Genomic DNA, 11788 nt, shown 5'->3' with positions numbered 1-11788 from the left:
AGATAGATAGATAGATAGATAGATAAATAGATAGATAGATAGATAGATAGAGAGATAGATAGATAGATAGATAGATAGATAGATAGATAGATAGATAGATAGATAGATAGATAGATAGATAGATAGATAGATAGATAGATAGATAGATAGATAGATAGATAGATAGATAGATAGATAGATAGATAGATAGATAGATACGCTCAGTGTCGCGGAATTTCGCTAAGGAATGCTTGGCATTAAAAAAAAGGGCCAATGTGAGTATCCATCGATCTACAAGTGCTCGAAGCTCTACAGAGAGCATGTCACGCACTGTCCACTGTTGATGATTTTGTACTAGATCCCGCTAAAGCCAAAGTTTTCTAAAAGCTGAATTTTCAAGAGGGGGTAATCGATGACGAACCAAGCTTGCTGACCACCTTGCTAGCTCTGAAAAATTTGATCCAAATAAAGTCAAGGCAATTCAGCAGATGCCAAAGAAAATGAATTCCAAGGAGTGCAGTGCTTTTGAGATAAAACGAACTACCTCTCCAAATTTCTAGTTAAATTGTCATGTCCATTGGGGCTTTCGAGGAAACTCACTGTGAAAAATGCACCATAGCAGACAGGAGGAAGCATTCGAAAAGGCATGAGTTCGTGAGAAGAGCTTTATTTCTAGCGTTTATTTGTATAATGAAAGCAGCTAGAAATCCAACGTGATGTGAACATTTTTGGACTCGGAGCAGCTCTTTTTTAAAATGAACAGCAAGTCTCTTTCGTCAGCAGAGCACTGACAACAATAGGAGCTTGTTATGCACAAAGAGAATAGGATATTCGGGCCATTGTCTTTGCCTTAAAAGTTTTATGAGTATACATTCGGAAAAGAAACAAAGATGTTGAGCAATTGTAAGCCACTGAAGCAAGCAATCCTGAAGAAACGATTGAATCAAGTTCAAAGATGACTGCAAAGCGTGATCCTTGAGATGCAAACACACAAAATTGCCATAGAAAACAGACCAGGAAAGGAATTAGTCTTGGCTGACATGATATCTAGGGCTTTCATTCCCAACTAAACCAATAAAGAGGAATTTGAAAACATCCATATCGTGCAATACGTCCCTGTGAGAAACAAAACCTTGGAAAAGATGAAAGCTGTGACTGAGTGTGATGAATTACTGCAAATACTAAAGTGAATCTTTCGTTCAGGCTAGCCACAACACAAACATGAACTATCCAAAGGCATGCACTTATAGTTGACAAACAGAAATAAGGCTTTCTGAAAAAGTCATTTCCAAGAATTGAGGCCTGTTGAGAATCACCTGATATTCAAAAAATTACGCCTAATTATTGTGATGTTTCTGTGAGGTGAAAGCAAAGTGAAACTCGAGACAACGCATCTTGGAATTGAGAGCTGTCTTTAATGCGCTCGTGAGTGTCTCTTCTGGCCAGGAATGAAGACAGAATTGAAACACTTGATCATGAGGTGTGAAATATGCTAAAGGTACGCACACGCCCAGCAAACAGAAACTCTTTCACTCCATACAGACCCAAGCTATCCATGGGAACGGGTTAGATGCGACATGCTCGAACTCTAGGGACCTAAAGAATGTTTCGGTTACAGCCAATTATTACAGCAACTTTTGGGAAGTGGACAAAGTCAAATTGATAGTTTCAAACCTAGTGATACTGAAACTAAGGACGCTCTTTGCAGTGTGCCGGGTGCCGAGAATTTTGATAAGTGACAATGACCTGCCAATCACCGGCAAAGAATTCAAAAATGCCACGAAGAGCTGGAACTTCGAACACAAAACGAGAAGCTCAGTTTACCCGTGTGAAAACAGAAGGGCTGAATCAGCCGTAATGAGAGCGAAAATACTCCCTAAATAAAGGACATGGAAGCCACTCAGACCCACAATTGATGTTTTTTATTAACAAAACTTATCACTTTAAGAAAAGAATGGTACTCCAGCGTCAATGAGTGTCAATGAGTTGCCACACTAAAATGAGTGTGTCAACAGCTTCACAGTTACTGCAACCCGAAACAGTCGATCTGAGTGAAATCAGAATGTAGAAGAGGCGGAAAAGCACGAGCTACCATCACAGACAAGCGAAGGATTCACCAAGCCTTATTTTTTTAAAAAGGGTCAGTGGATGTCCCAGTTCAACTAACGAAAACAGGAACATGGGTCAAAGACAATAATTAGGAGAATTTATGACAGGTCGTATGAAGTTCAGATGGAAGACAGCACCCTGAGAAGGAACTGAGTACTCAACAGGGCAAGCCCGTCCTCAGACAAACACATTGAAGTCAGTGAGCCAGAGACCGATCAACCAAAGCAGACTGGAATTTCTGCCGGACCTCGAAGAACCATACAGCCTCCAAAGAGGCTCCAGGATTTCACAGTTGGTTGAAGGATTGACTTCAGAAAGGGATGAATGTAACAAAAAAGATTCACAAAGCAGGGGCGTACCGACTCTTTCGCGAGTAGGGAGGCAAGCCCACCCCCCCCCCCGCACACACACACACACACACACACACACACACATATATATATATATATATATATATATATATATATATATATATATATATATATATTCATCGCGTAGGGACCACTTATAAACGAGCATGAAAAAAGTAAGACAATCAACTTTTTTCAATACGGCAGCATATTGTTTGCCATTGGTTCTTTGGCATTTAAAATTGTCTGTGTGCCATAAAATCGCCTACCTCTTACATGACATCAGGAATCTGCGAAATATCGCGGTGTTCATTACAGCACATGCACATTAAACAGGGCATTCACGCACTGAACAATACCTAAAACTTTTTGGGGTAGTCGGAGAGCATATTCTTTTAAATAATATTCAAGTAAAGTAGCCCTTGAGACTTAATCTACTGACCCAATGTGTTTGTACAATATCACCAAAACCATTCCAGGTTCTTTTTAACAAAAGCCTAGTGTTTTATCGGCCACTAATATAAGTGGTAGCAAGAAAAACCATTACAAAGTGCCCAGCTATAATTCATCGTCATCAACAACCACGGCATTTAAAAAAAATCACAGCTACACAGGAGCTTGATTTGCTTAACAGACACATAGTAGGTACTTTGTGGTCGCAATCGCAATTGGCACCTTGGGAGAGTTTACAACGGCCAATATTCTACAATTCGCACAAATTTTTCATACTTCACAGCATGGTTCACGTGTTCATAAAGAAATGAAGAATGGCAAGCAAATGTGAATACAGTAAAATGAATGCTGCCAATGCTGTCACACTGCACTCGAGTATTCTCAATGTCCTTGACAGCAAGGCTATGAATGGCTTGCACTTCTGGCCTCAAAACAGCCATGTTGCAGTACCGACACAGTGGGATGCGAACTCTGATGTTACGTCAGTGCTATCAGTACATTACGTGCTGGTTCCTTTGTTATTCATGCACAGAGGCACAACAACATTCCAGTGACGTCGTTGTCTCGTCAAAACAGGTTAATCTCTACGTGATAAGACTGCCTCGAAGTCACTAAGTCGCGATGTTGGAATCATGTCTTACATTCATGATGCAGGCTACCAATATACAATAAAACGTCGATACGTTTCTGAAAAAAAAATGTGCACAATAAATGCGGGATCTGAGTATATTTATAACCCAAATTGGTTTTATTTATTTTCACGATTGTGAGCGTAGCAGCCGGGAAATCACTGCCCTGTCGCAGCGGTCTAGTGGCTAAGATACTCAGCTGCTGACCCGCAGTCGGGGGATCGAATCCGGGCTGCTGCGGCTGCATTTTCAGTGGAGGTGAAAATGCTGCAGGCTCGTGTGCTCAGATTTGCGTGCACGTTAAAGAACCGCCGGTGGTCAAAATTTCTAGATCCCTCTACTACGGCGTCTCTCATAACTATATCGTTGTTTTGGGATGTTAAACCACACATATCAATCAGCTGGGAAATTGTATTAAGCGGAAATGTATCAGTGAGGTTCTACTGTGTAGGTCCACACAACTCCACGAGCTTACATATTCAACAAAAAATTATGGTCGTTGAACTTCTCTAGATTCAAATTTTGAATTAAGAGACAGTGTGCATCCAGACTGTGTTCAATTCGCAGCTGACACACTAGGCAAATTGACTGACGTCAGTGCAACCATGAGAGCAATAAGTATGGCTGTACTGCGACTCCACAAACACATACCTAATCTACAGAAAGTTCCTAGTGGGTAAGCACCGCAGAAATGGGGCAAACATTACCACTCACTACTGCTGCATTAAAAATTAGACAGAAAAAAGGTGAATGAAAAATTAATTAGCAAAGAAATAAATGCATATATAAATTAATGACCTGCATGTTGCACTTATAGGCCATATAAACTGAGGTGGAACTGCTTTTAAAAAGCAGATGCTAAAATTTTAAAAATCTTAATAAATGTATGAAAATAAAAAGTAAGCAAACCAAATCCTTGTGCGACACCGCTCGGCTGGTCACCCACCTTCACAGAGTGAAATGGCTCCAGCTTTTTCCAGAAATCTTTGCAACACCTCCCCCGCAAAAACATGCACATATAGCTGGATTTAATCATTATAGCCCACTTGGAAGATTATGCTGATTACATTTACCTAAAAAGCCTCAACAACTGCCAACAATAGGTGATCAGTGTACAGGATTGCCGACAAGTTTCTTTGGCTACTTTGTACCACTTGCAAAATATCTACTACCGACAAAAATGACGAATTATCGTCACATTCATGTAATTCAATGATAAAATAATTTAGCTGATTGAGAGGCGGCATGCTTCTTTGGAGACAAGGCGTACATTTTTCAGTTTCTGTGCACTATTGCGAAGGAACAGACATCGAACACTGAGCTAACGATAATAAGCATTTTTGTTGTTTAAAGTTTTCTTGATCTGACATGTGCTTGAAATATTTTGCTACAAACTTGATGATGACAGGGGCATGTTTAACAAGACAGACATAGGCATTTCGGCTCGATATTGAAAATATTGTTTAACTATTTTTCAAATGCTTGATGCAAGCAGATAACCATCGCATATTATATCAGTTGTCATGGTGTTAAGTAATGTAGCATGACTGCCTGCAATCTTGAGAAAATTATTGATTCTGTATTAGCAGCTACTGTCGAACATATGACAATTTATTGCAATACTTACACTTGCTCTAAACTTGGTCTACAATAACTTATTTCACGCATTCATAGACAATCGATCATAATGCGTACCTTAAATAAAGGAGGGGGGGGTCTACATGCACAAAAATGTCTTGTGTGCAAGCTTCTATTCAGGGCATGTGCACGCAACTACACAAATCGGAAACTTAGCTGTACACTCCTAAATGTTTCACTGTTTCCATTTCATGAACACACTTCACAACACTGGACAGAATCGCTCAAATGTGACACAGTCCACAGAACTTCACCACATCGCTACACACAACAGCACTCGTACGGCGTTGCGCATTACGGATGACAACAATGACGGGCAATAAAACTTGCACATCCTTATTGTAGCAGAAGCTAACGCTCGCAAGCGTTCAAAATTTATGCATACTATTTGCTGCGACAAATGGCACACACAGAACACACCCGACGCTAACACTTGTTGGAATGATTACAAACTTTTTACTTCGGCGTGCACTGAACACGTATCCTGCTTTAGAAAGGTGGATGATTATATCACGGAAATCTTCGAAGTTCTTTGCGATGACACTTGAAAGATGGATGGTGCAACCCAGGAGACACACGAAACGACGACACTCGCATCCGCAAACACACATTCTGCACTGTAGGCTCATTTTTTCGTTTCTCTATCGATCGCACGTGCTGACGTGGCAGTGAAAACTGACTGGCTACCAATGTCTCCCCGGAAGTCTCACAGCACTTACGATGGTCACAACGATAAAATCAGCTGTTCTTTTTTTTTTCATGTCGCTGCAGCGCCCGCTTCAGCAAGCGCCATGTTTGCCAAGCGAGCCGACGGGGCGGCCTTCCAGGCCGTTTTTCGCAGTAGCCGATGAGAGGCGAGCCATGCGAGCCGGCTTGCGGCTTGCTAAAGTTGAGAGCCGCTCGGCCTGACGTCACAGAGACGACCGCTCTCGACCATTTGTGCGGTGCGGGTGTGCGGAGTGGGTGTGTGGCTAGCGCGTGTAATGGCCCTCAACGAGTAAAGTATTTGGTTAACTTCTTTAGGAACGCATACAACACTGCTGCGATGTAATGTGGTTCTGAAACTGAGGTAGAGGGCATTCTGCAATATAGGGGTCGCGAATACTGAAATATATCAACATGGCGAGGACAATACTCGCACAGTGAATGTGCCGTGCGAGGATTTATGTGCGCTTTCGTGCTAGTTTGGTGGTTCAAATTCCACTAAAGTGTCAGTTACGTTGCTCGTATTCTTTTAAGTTCTGGCACCATGTGACGTGGTGAAAATGACCATCTCCTGAAGTTTTCTGCATTTGCTAGAACGATGCAAGCGAGATGCATATCAGCAAAGAATCTTGAGTTCGATTACCCGAATGGCGGTGACAATGAAATGGTCACTATAGTCTTGTGAAGAGACGCTCCAGCTATAGCCGTCTTTTAGTGCTTTTCGGTGATAATTGTAGTTCAAAATGGCCTCTTATACATACTGCGCAATCTACTTCTAACGATATCCGATATACCACCCTTTTGCTTATGATGATCAAGTTCTTCAGATTTCTCGATTTTCTCTTCGACCACACATAAAATAAAACTATATATCACAATAAAATTACTGGCGCCGCATCGGATACAACGATAAAATTCTGGCCGCCTCTTACTACAAAAAAAATTTATCTGAAAGCTTCATAAAAGTGAAAAGTTGGATTTTCGCAATGGCGAATTAACGAATGCGACAGGAACAACTTGGGGATGTATCAAAACCGAGACTTGGGCTAGTTGATTCAGGTTTATTTTTTAAACAGCGCAGAGAAGAAACACACAGAATGGGAATTAACAACACCAGACCTTACTGTCAACTCAATTGCTTTATTCAAAGAAGAATCCCAGGTGGTCGAAATTTCTGGAGCCCTCCACTACGGCGTCTATGGTTGTTTTGGGATGTTAAACCTTACATATTTATCTTTTTAAAGAAGAAAACAGAACAGAACATGCACGGACAATATGCACGTGACAAAAATATTACAGGCTTGCAGCATAACTAAGTATCATCCAAAAAAGTCAGTTCACAATCGAGCGATCGCAAGGTGCCACACACTCTTTTTCGTTCTGTTTATTTTGACTCGTTCAAATGCTTTTGTGAAGAGAATTCATGTGACTTCTGCGGAACGAAGTGACCGTTGAAGCTTTCATTGGATGTACACCCGTTGCAAGCCCGGGCCGGGGAGTAGAAAGCACTTCAGTTTTTTTTTTTTTTTTGAGGACAGTTTTCTGCCTGGCTAGTTGGTTCATTTCTGCATATGTAGTTTTTTTGCCAATGACTGCGTAGGCGTCACACGGTGGCAGCGCATCGCAATATAAAATTTTAAAATTTTTTAACGTCTCAATCTGTCACCGGAAAAATGCGTTACTTGTGGTGTGGCTTCATCTGGGAACGAGTCACTGACTCAATAGTTAATTCTGGAATTCTTTTGCCAGGTAACACCAACCAGGTCGTTGCTATGAAAGAAGGCAAATACATCACTGTCACCTCGCATGGGTCTTCGTAGCTAGCCCATATATTAGTGCAAAAAACCTACGAGTTAATAGTCTACCGCAGTCGCATTTGAGAAACATTACATAAATATGGGTATGGTTTTGCTATAGTGGGACAAAGAAAGCGTCACATAAATCAGAAATACTTCTTTTTTTGCCACAGCCTCCTGGCCCACCTGACATGGAAGCAGCTGTGTAGAATTGGCAAGGAACCTGCTACATGACATGCCTTGTGGAGAAGCAGCCCTGAGTGATACACGTGTTATGGTACCATTACCTATGTGTATAAAATACTGCTGTTTACTATTTAACTGAGTTTATTTGTTTACTTTGGAAAATTTCATGCATTGATTATGCATTGATTTTGTGCATTGATATCTGGTGATGTTACTTGTTTTTCCAGACTGTCATGCATCTACAGGATTACTACCCCCCCCCCCCCCAATGTCCACTCTGCAAGCATGTTGAAACATCTGAACTTCCACTAAAACAGGTCATCTCAAACCTCACACATGCAATGCTGTATTTGTAAATGTTTTGCCACGCATATCGTGGAGGGGTGCTTTAGATTGGCCACAAGCATGGAATCTACACTTGAATAACGTTGAAACTATAACACTATTAGTTAGATTGTGAGGCACTGCTGAGCTCAACAACACACTGTTTGATCCCAGCCACAGTGGCCATATTTCGATGGGGGTGAAATGCTAAGACGCTTGTGTGCTTAAGGGTTCGTTCAATTCGCCTGCACCACAATATCCATTTTACAAAGTGCTGCACCTCGCCATTCGTTTCTGTGGCGCAGCAATGGTATCTTCAAAATCGTGCCATTCATTTCAAAAAGCGCAGAAGAGGTACAGCACCAAAACTAGTTCATTATTTTCCTGTACCTCCCACTCTGACGGCGCTGATTTGGTGCAGCCGCAAGCACAGCTTAACAAACAATATAGCATTAGGCGTAGATGCCGCACCCACCTCTACAAATGCGGCGTGTTTTGCCAAGATGTTTGCATCTCATTAAATTAAGCGAATAAAAATAAGGATTCCACCTTGTCGGCGCCTTGTCATTCACTTGTGATGTCGCACTGCTCAACTCGTGCTACACAAGTTCTGAACTTCTCGTGCACAGCTGTGAACCAGTTCCCATTGGTACAGGTGAACTAAACGGACCCTTAAAATATGGAAGCTTGAAAATATGAAAAATATGTGAACATGAGGTGTCAGAGCAAATTTTTCGACAAGCAGTCTTGTCTTCTGCGAGGCTGCAATGTCATTTGTTTCAATCTCTGAAAGCTATAATCAATCTAAATTTGTCCTTTACTGTAAGATTCATGATCACTTCATAGTTGGCATGTGAATCGTCAGAAATTATTAACTGCATGACAAAATGAACACCCCCACACTGAGAGCATTAACGAGGCTTTCCGACATTCAGTTGTGCCTTATGACAGTTTACGAACTGCCCTCAAAACTGTTCTGTCTTAATTAACTGTGTTTAGCTCATACAAGTTTACAAAAAAGATGCGCCAAAGCTCATCAGGCTGCACTGAATCGCTTTAGCTTTGAACATATGTTCAATGGGCTCCTAAAATAATAAATCATAAAGGTTAGGAGCACTTGCAGCACAGCTTCATCAAAGACGTGAGTGCTGTCGGGAAGAGCAAGATTGTGTTCATTGGATGTGGTACTGTTTTTTTATCATATAGCAGAGAAACGTCCCAGATTTCTTTGAGCACATCTGCTTCTGTTTAAATTAAGTTGACATAGATATAGTGTCTACAACTACGAAGTGAAATTCTGTGCACCATCGTCATAAAAAAATCTAGGAAATCGCACAGGTAGTTGAAACATACATGTTGGAGGAGACGTATACAAGGAATGGTCCCTCGTACGTCAATGTATACGTGGCACTGCGATAATTATTCGAGGCCACATGTTTATTTTGTTCAATCTTTTGTTTGAATAGAAGCATGAAGATTGACATAATTATAAAGACATACAAACAGAATGTATGAGCTTTATTTTTGTTAACTTCTTATCGATTGAAATGCGAGACTAAGCTGCCTTCATTTCGTTTGCTTTGCTGTAGTCTCCGTTCTCGCATAATGCTGGTGCCAGCCTTCACAACGCTTGGCGTGTTTTTGGTGTATCACCTTTTGGAGCAGTTCCAGCGGTGCGACTCTGTGTATTGTGTTAAACATACACGATTCATGCCATCTTTGAAGAAGACAAAGGATTTCGGAATCTTGGTAACGCGCACTTCAAACGTGTTTCTCGTCATACGGCCCGCGTGTCTCTTGGCTACGCACATCTCCAAATCTGTGCGCATAGAAAATTCCATTCCACAGAAGCAGGCATGCACAATAAAGAGAACGTCGAAGTGACACAACACCACTTGCGTGCACGACCTGGCATGGGCACGTCATGCAAATGTAACCTTGTATGAGCATGACGTGTTGATGTGTCCTCGTAGTGTGATCTTGCGGCTCCGAGTTGCTCCGATACAGGAAAGGGCAAGCAAAGAATTTAACTTGTGAAGTCTGCACCGCACGAGTAACAAAGGGTTCAAACTGAGTTCCTCGAATTATGCTTTCGCTGCTTGTAATTAACCAATTAAAAAATTCTAGGGCTACAAAACTTTTCATATTGGGCATGAAAAAACTTCAAGTGCCTAAGTAACATTTGCCTTGTGATCTAATGAAGTGCGGTTTGAGAAGTAAATGAAAAAAAAACATGTGGACATCTTTCTTTTTTTAATCTACACTATAATTTCCCCTGATGTCTCTCCACGGTTTCACATTCGTTCTTTATCGTCCTGCGCCTGCGCCTCCTGTGCCTTACGCACGCGAACAGACGCCGGCGAGATGCCGAGCAGACGACGCGACGCGGATGAATACACGAGGCTAATCGGCCTTCCAATTGGCTAAGATGCCTTGTAGCCTTGACAGCGCTGAAAGGAACTTCATCATCATCATCATCGACATCATCAACATCATCATCATCATCATCATCAGCCTGACTACGTCCACTGCAGGACAAAGGCCTCTCCCATGTTCCGCCAGTTAGCTTGGTCCTGTGCATGCTGCTGCCAATTTACACCTGCAAACTTCTTAATCTCATCTGCCCACCTAACCTTCCGTCTCCCCCTAACCCGCTTGCCTTCTCTGGGAATCCAGTCAGTTACCCTTAATGACCAGCGATTATCCTGTCTACGCGTTACATGCCCGGCCCATGTCCATTTCCTCTTCTTGATTTCAACTACGATATCCGTAACCACCGTTTGTTCCCTAATCCACTCTGCTCTCTTCTTGTCTCTTAAGGATACGTCTACCATTTTTCTTTCCATTGCTGGCTGCGAAGTCCTCAATTTAAGCTGAACCCTCTTTGTACGTCTCCAGGTTTCTGCTCCATAGCTAAGTACAGGAAAGATGCAGCTGTTATATACCTTCCTTTTGAGGGATAGTGGTAATCTACCTGTCATAATTTGAGAGTGCTTGCCAAATGTGCTCCACCCCATTCTTATTCTTCTAGTTACTTCAGTATCGTGGTTCGGCTCCATGGTTATTACCTGCCCTAAGTATTTATTTATTTATTTATTTATTTAGTACCCACAGCGCCAGAGGCATTACAGTGGGGGAGGGGTTTACAGTCAGTCTGGACAGTTCAATATTTTGTCATATCTGAAGCGTGGAAAACGGCAATAGCAACAACAACAGCTACAGCAGATCGACAACATAAGTTATTCACAGCAGTATGCAGTATATGTGAGAAACAAGAACACTACAAGGTTGAGTCACTTCAACAGGAAAAATAAGTGATTTGATATCGGAGTATAGCCACAATTCCCTTCTGCATACAGTGTGAGGACAAAAGAAAGAAGAACAAAAGATAAGAACAGTAATACATACAGTACGTCCTAAAAAGATCAAAGAAACAATCATTTCAGCAGGGCAAAAAACATCTCATTCGAAACTACGTTGACAATGTCAGCAGGTAACCTATTCCAGTCGTGGATTGTTTTTGGAAAGAAAGATTTCTTAAAAAGTTCCGTGCGGCATAGAACCTTTCTTACTTTTCGCTCATGGTCCACGCGTTGGGACCTATAGTTAGGCGGTATTA

Source organism: Rhipicephalus microplus, chromosome X (genome assembly GCF_043290135.1).
Source record: "Rhipicephalus microplus isolate Deutch F79 chromosome X, USDA_Rmic, whole genome shotgun sequence".
Taxonomy (NCBI): Eukaryota; Metazoa; Arthropoda; class Arachnida; order Ixodida; family Ixodidae; genus Rhipicephalus; species Rhipicephalus microplus.
Note: the sequence above shows the minus strand (reverse complement) of the source record.